Raw genomic sequence first — 7,976 nt, forward strand, 5'->3', positions numbered from 1 at the left:
ATAAAAAACTCAAGATGCACTTTTCCAAATTTTTATGCACAACAGAGTTTCAAAAGATTTTATAGGTTGTAAAGAACTGAAAATGGTCATTTGTTGAATTTGCAGCATTTGGAGGTCATAATTACTAAAATCAAAAGATATTTCAATTAAAAACATCTTAACAGGCCAAGTTACATGTTAACATAGGACCCCTTCTTTGATATCACCTTCACAATTCTTGCATCCATTGAACTTGTGAGTTTTTGGAGAGTTTCTGCTTGAATTTCTTTGCAGGATGTCAGAATAGCCTCCCAGAGCTGCTGTTTTGATGCAAACTGCCTCCCACCCTCATAGATCTTTTGCTTGAGGATGCTTCAAAGGTTCTCAATAGGGTTGAGGTCAGGGGAGGATGGGGGCCACAGCATGAGTTTCTCTTCTTTAATGCCCATAGCAGCCAATGACACAGAGGTATTCTTTGCAGCATGAGATGGTGCATTGTCATGCATGAAGATGATTTTGCTACAGAAGGCACGGTTCTTCTTTTTGTACCATGGAAGAAAGTGGTCAGTCAGAAACTCGTTATACTTTGCCAAGGTAATTTTCACACCTTCGGGGATTCTAAAGGGGCCTACCAGCTCTCTCCCCATGATTCCGGCCCCAAAACCTGACTCCGCCACCTCCTTGCTGACGTCGCAGCCTTGTTGGGACATGGTGGCCATCCACCAACCATCCACTACTCCATCCATCTGGACAATCCAGGGTTGCGCGGCACTCATCAGTAAACAAGTCTTTTTGAAAATGAGTCTTCATGTATTTCTGGGCCCACTGCAACCGTTTCTGCTTGTGAGCATTGGTGAGTGGTGGCCCAATAGTAGGTTTATGCACAACTGCAAGCCCGTGGAGGATCCTACACCTTGAGGTTCGCAGGACTTCAGAGGCACCAGCAGCTTCAAATACCTGTTTGCTGGTTTGTAATGGCATTTTAGCAGCTGCGCTCTTAATCCGATTAATTTGTCTGGCAGAAACCTTCCTCATTATGCCTTTATCTGCACCAACCTGTCTGGCTCTGAATCAGCCACAAATCTCTTCACAGTACGATGATCACGTTTAAGTTTTCGGGAAATATCTAATGTTTTCATACCTTGTCCAAGGCATTGCACTATTTGACGCTTTTCAGCAGCAGAGAGATCATTTTTCTTTCCCGTATTGCTTGAAACCTGTGGCCTGCTTAATAATCTGGAACGTCCTTCTTAAGTAGTTTTCCTTTAATTGGGCTCACCTGACAAACTAATTATCACAGGTGTCTGAGATTGATTTCAGTGATCCAAAGAGCCCTGAGACACAATACCATCCATGAGTTTGATCGAAAAACAAAAAATTTAATGTTTAGGACACTTAAATCCAATTTGCATAATAAATTGGAACGTGGTGTATAGTTGTGACCAGTGTACCTTATTGTGTAAGGTGACAACGAAGACTCTCGCCATGTTGGTGCACCATAGCCAGAAAGACCCCGTCTCCCTCTCTAAACCCTTACCTGTGGGCAGAGACCCCCACAAGTGGCGCCCAATGTGGGGCCCGGGAGGGGCAGGGGGCTGAGTGACAGGCACCCCGGAGCTGATCTGTGGGCTGCGGAAATGCCTCACCTGGAAGGAGGAGCGATAATACCTCCTCTGCCAGCTGGGGTGTGTCCTCGCCAGCGTGAGCTCCCTGCCGCTGCGCCAGGGAGCTGGCCAGAGGACCAGACCCGCGTGGGTCCTGGGGTTGGACGCGGGTCTGGTCCTCTGGCCAGCTCCGGGTCGCAGTCTGCAGCCCATCGCGGTGCCTCGGAGGACAAGGTCCGGGGGGGGCGCTACGTCCGACCCCAGAACCTACGTGTGATTCGCCGGGTTCTGTGGTGCTGCGGGGTGCTCTCTCACCTTCCCATGCTGTCCCTTCTCTGTCCCCCCTCAGCTCCCAGGGCGGTGCTGCCATGGGAAGTCCGGGCGTCTGGGCAGGGGTGCAGACACTGCGGGCGGCCCGACCACGACTGTCCCTGGATGGAACTTGACCAGGAGGTCCTCTCCTGGTCCGAAAGGGGCCTACCAAGTAGCGTTAGGGTGGGGGTAGACATCGATGTTGCTGGACTGGCTGCTTGGTGACGATGGTCCAGTAACGCCTGGTTCAACCTGAGGCTTTGGTGGAGGCGTCACAGGTGGAGGTTCGTTGTGTGCATGGGGATATTCACGTATCCGATGGTCCGGCTCGAAATTTGTTATAAGGGAAAAAAGACTAGGGTACAGGCAGCGGTTAGTTCCCACCTGTGTACTCCCTAAATTTTGGCATGGATTGGCCAGGGTTTGACGCGTTGATGAGGGAGGCTGGGGGAGTTAATTCACAGTGACACAGAGGTGTCGTCCGTGTGCGCGACTGGTGCAGGGGCGGCGGGATCCCAAGTAGGATCTTTTCCTGCCCCTTTAACCTTCCCTATCAACAATTTTCCACTGAAGCAGTCGCAAGATGACACCCTACCTGCCTTTGAGGGGGTAGTTAAAATCGATGCCGTATTGACGCGCCCAGATACCATGCTCACTCACCCGTATTTTTCGGTGATTAGGGACAGGTTATATGGAGTGAGCTGTGACACTCAGACAGGAATGGAGATAACCCAGTTGTTGGTGCCGAAGATCCGCCGGTAAATGCACTTCTAGGCGCCTCACCATAACCCGATGGCCGGTCACCTCGGTCATGAGAAAAGACGACAGCAGACAATGGCCGCTTCTATTTGCCGGACATTCAACGCAGGCACTGTTTCAGGTCATCTCCCAAGTTGGGATTCCGAAGGAAATCCTGACCGACCAGGACACTACCTTTATGTCACGTACATTTCATGAACTTTATGAGTTACTGGGCGTCCACTTAATTTGGACCAGCGTTTACCATCCCAGACCGACGGCCTGGTGGAGTGCTTTTATAAAATGCTGAAAAATATGATTCAAAAGTTTGTTCACGACGATCGCCGTAATTTGGACAAGTGGTTAGACCCCCTGTTGTTTGCAGTGTGGGAGGTTCCCCAGGCCTCCACAGGATTTTCTCTCTTTGAATTCCTCTTTGGCAGGAGACCCCAGGGGGTGCTAGACCTAATTAAAGAAAACTGGGAGGAAGGTTCTAGCACCAGTAAGAATGAAATACAGTATGTTATGGACCTGAGAGCAAAGTTACACACGCTGGTTCGGCCGTTATCACGAGAGAATTTGTTCCGGATTCAGGAACGTCAGCGCCTCTTATACAACCTGGGGGCTCGACTCAGACAATTTGCACAGGGAGACAAGGTGTTAGTGTTGCTCCCTATGTCCAGCTCTAAATTGCTCGCGAAGTGGCAAGGGCCTTTTGTGGTCACATGGTCTGACAGGCAGGGGGCGACACAGATTTATCACCTAAACCTCTTAAAAGAATGGGGGGAGGGGGCGTCCATGGCTCTGGTCACGCCAGTCATTGAGCGGAATGAGTTGGGGCTGGAAGTTCAAAAAGCGGCCAATCGTACCGTGGCCCTGTTAAGTGACCATCTGTCTCCGTCCCAGATGGTGGACGTTGCTGCACTTCGGCGTTGCTTCTCTGATGTTTTCTCCTCCCTGCCAGGCTTCACGTCCCTAATACACGACCATGTGGAGATGACCCCGGGGGTGAAGGTGCGCTCTTGGCCATATCGCCTGCCCGAACACAAACGCAAGATCATGCAGGCGGAATTTGAGGCCATGCTGCACATACCCGATACCCCGGGTCGATGAACTTCTCGACCGTTTAGGTACATATAATTTTTTCACGACACTGGATTTAACCAAGGGATAATGGCAGATTCCCTTGTTTCAGGAGTCCGAGGAAAAATCAGTGTTCTCCACGTCGTTTGGCTCATACCACTTTCACACACTTCCGTTCGGGTTGTTCGATGCCCCAGCCCCAGTCCATGAGTCAAGACTCATGGACTGTGTCCTGTGTCCGCATGTAGACCTACCGAGATGACATTATTATTCACAGCGACACCTGGGAGCGGCATATGCAGCATGTGGCCACTGTGCTTGAGTCACTGAGGCGGGCTGGGCTCCCTGCCAACCCAAAGAAGTGGGATGGCAGGTGGTACGGTATCTGGGGTACCGCTTGGGCGAAGGCCTGGTCCGACCCCAACTTGATAAAACCGCTGCGGTTGCAAACACACCGAGTCGGCTGTCGGCCGGACAGCTCCCGGCCTAAGTCGGGTGTAGGGGTATGTGGCATACAAAGGGGCGTGGTCAAGCACCAGCTGCAGACGACAGCATGGTTCACTTTCCCACGGACGCCAAGCTGCCTCGAATCGGTGCCGCGCGGGTACTGATTAGTCCGACTCAAGGCAGGGAGATTTCTTTATTTTTTGTTTGTCTTGCAGAGGGGATTGGCACACGAACAGAACGCCATTCCTCCTGCGCACGAGATGATTATTATCAACTTCATTATTATAATAATCATCATTTTGCTATTTATTCTTGTGACCAGCGTACCTTATTGTGTAAGGTGACAATAAAGACTCTCGTCATGTTGGCGCACCATGGCCAGAAAGACTCCGTCTGTATCCCTAAACCCTTACCTATGGGTAGAGACCCACACAGTGATGTTAATGTTTTAGTCTCCATCTTGTTAAGCTCCGCTTGGGACCATTTCCCCTGCTCTCTTGTTCTAACTAATACAATTATTTTCCCTGTGTATTTTCCCCTGTATCCGAACCTTAATGACCTGTCTCCTTCGGGGTGTCCAACCATGTGTGCCCACTTGCATGTCTCCCACCTAACTCGCCTGAGACTGACAGTGATACTCAGTTTGTCGTTTGATTTGGAGTCTGTCTGTCACGGCCCTCCATAGCAAACTCCTCCGGTACACTGTATATTGGGTTTAATGGGATGGTGGCTTCCGTACTTGGATCGCTGCACAACTGTTCTAATACTTGTGCTAGCTCTCTTGGGGTCCACCAATCACGCAACGCTTGCTCCCAGGAATGTTTGGCAAATACTCTTTTGCTTGGGTTAAAAAAAACAAATTTGGTGATCTGAAGTTTTTAATTGATCAGTTGTGCGTCTTGCCAATGCTCCATGCCCTCCTTGTCTCTGTATGTTTGTTCAAGCCAAAAATGTGTGCATATACCTTGTGTCTCTGGGTCCCCCTCCTTCTGATAGTGTTCTGGTATAAAGACTTTGTCCTCGCTAAAGTGTTCTTTGTCCATTAACTATCTTTCAACTTGTAAGTTAGACATCCACTCTGATTAAGGAATAATCTCCTGTATGCAGACCTTTTATTGATACTTTTCCCAACTATCTAGGGTGGGACGGTGCCCACAATCCCCTTTTTTCCCTCAGTAACAGGTGCAGTACTGTGGTTCACAGTGTGAATAATTCTAATCCAAATAACACAAGGAATCCCTTCACTCCTGCATTGGTTGTTCTAATTATCTCTACATGTTCCTCCTGACCCTCCAACCACTTAAAATGGTTCATGTATAATATTCTAGCTAAATTACAGACACACGACTTATATTACTTACTCTCCAGCGACGCGCGCGATTGCCTATCCCTTAAGCAATTTTAAACTCCCCGCTCTTACATTCCTCTCCTTCACTTGGGAAGTCGCAGCATATGGCTGCGACGACACAGGACGAAGAGTGGTATCCACAGTATTTATGCGGCCTTAAGTTCCTCTGGAACTTTATAAATTCATCTGGCGTTGTTTTTAGATACACTTTCTCAACGCTAGAAAGACATATGCTTAAGTTCTTCGAGAACTTTTTATCTTCTACCTATCTGGCGTTCTTTCTAGATACACTCCCTCAACACGAGAAAGATGTATGTATGTATGAGATTTATCAGTCTCAGAGTAATTACAACATACACGCCGTTGTCTCTTCTTATACTTGATAAGAAAACCTCTATAACTACTCTATTTTCAATAAACACAATAAACTCGCCAATAGATTTTATCAGACACACAACAAACTTCTCTTCTTAGGGCTGTAACTGTCACTAACGTACTACAGACATACTAGTTTTAGCCAAACCAATCCTCCAGCATACACAAGAGAAACCACACATTTTGTGGCCAGTAGTGTGTCTAAAGTGCAGGCTGCTCCTTCCCAGGTTTCGGTCTCGGTCTTGGTCGTGGTTCTCTCCTGGCTCGGCTTCGCCAAATGTTGTGACCAAAAGAGGTCCAGACCTGGGCCAGTGAAAAGTCTGAATCTCTGGACGACGTTTCTATCTGTCCTGGCCTCAAAAACTTTTAAGAAAAAACACTGGAACCATCTAATGAAAAAAAATGTATTGTGTATTTGAGCGTCAAGTACAGCAATAAACATTGAGAGCGACTCCGGAGTCCAACTGACTAACCTTTTGGGATTCCTTATATCCTGAAATGTACCTTATCCAATTACATATTCTGCCCCTTTCAGCACCGGGAACAGCTCATTTTCTTTGGGGTGTGTCCTACAAAATCAATTACAGTCTTGTTAACATGGATGTTTTATTTTTTTGGGGTGATTTTTGAGTCAGTGCGTAAACATACGCACTGACTCAATGATATTAAATACTATTTACATTCTGCAGGCAGCTGTATTCATAAACATCCCATTATAATTATCAGTTAGAACATTGTATGTGCATTTCATTTTGCAAATTCCATTAATTACTCACAGATGATCAAATATTTTTATTTTTATTTACGAAGCCTAACAATATATTTTGTTTTAATTTGCAGTTGATCCGCCAAATGTAACATTAGACAAAGGTTTATAGTTTATTTCTAGTAACATTAAATTAATACACTTTAATTAAACATTTATATGCTTCTATCTTCCTTTTGTTCACTGTTGTCAAATAATTCCAAATGTACAAGGTTGAAGTTGACGAATATGTTGAGGTTGCTGAGGCACAGCTGGCACTTAATTCATTAAAAGTACAAAAGTAACAGGATGGGTCCACAAATATAGTTATATATGTAACTGCACATAACTCCTCTCTAACTCATCTTTTAGTTACGGTATATGCCTGTTTGTAAGACTTTTAGGTAAAAAGTCTTTGTAAAGAAATGGTGACTGGGTGTAAATGTTGACAACAGAAACACAGAGAGGTCTGAAAAATGAAATATATTTGATAAAAATAAAGAAATTAACAGCAGAATGCATGTAATTTATTTATTTATGTTTAATTGTTTTTATTTAATTTTGCTTTATTCATTTAACTGTTTGATTAACTGCACCATTGTTTTTTATTAATCATGTTAATCTTAGAAGGATTATTAGAAGCTTTGCAAAAGCCTCTGATTGGATCTTGGATCTTAGTCGATTTCTAGATTATGATCAATTATAAATGTCAAATCGAGTTAAGTGCTTTTTGTCCTTCATACTTGCCGTTGCTTTCTGTTCGCTCGAGGCTCTGTTTTCCAAACCATAGGTCAGAACTTTGAGTTCCCCCCAATTTGATTGGCGTCTCCATAATCCAACCACCGCGTTCATTTAGACATTTTCTGGCCAATCACAGTGAAGAAGGCGGGATTTGTAACCACGGAAGGGGACATGACGCCTGACGCAAGTACAGGCGCGCGAATGCTGCGTTCCATAGGAACTCGGAAATCGGTAATTCCAAGTCGGTAGTCCCCGCTTCCGAGCAAATTGAGTTAGTTCCATTGCCGCTGTTCGGGAAACGTGGCGGCTCGTCGTACATGTGTTTTTGTTTGGCAAGCTTGTGGATTATATGAGCTACAAATGGTGTGTTAACATCACATAACAACTAGTTCAAATGGAATTTTTACGTGTTATTATTGTGTTCTGTTCACGGTTAACGATGTGTGCCGCAATGTTGCCGTCAAGTACAGATCTGATCTCAGCAAACCGCCCCGAAATTCCGATATAAATAGCCGTTCCTTGCACTTTTCCAAATTAGGCGGTGCGGAGTTTTTCGAATTCCTATTTCATCGGAATGCTGCAAAACGCACACACCGAGGGAAAA

Source organism: Zeus faber (genome assembly GCF_960531495.2).
Source record: "Zeus faber genome assembly, chromosome: 4".
NCBI lineage: Eukaryota > Metazoa > Chordata > Actinopteri > Zeiformes > Zeidae > Zeus > Zeus faber.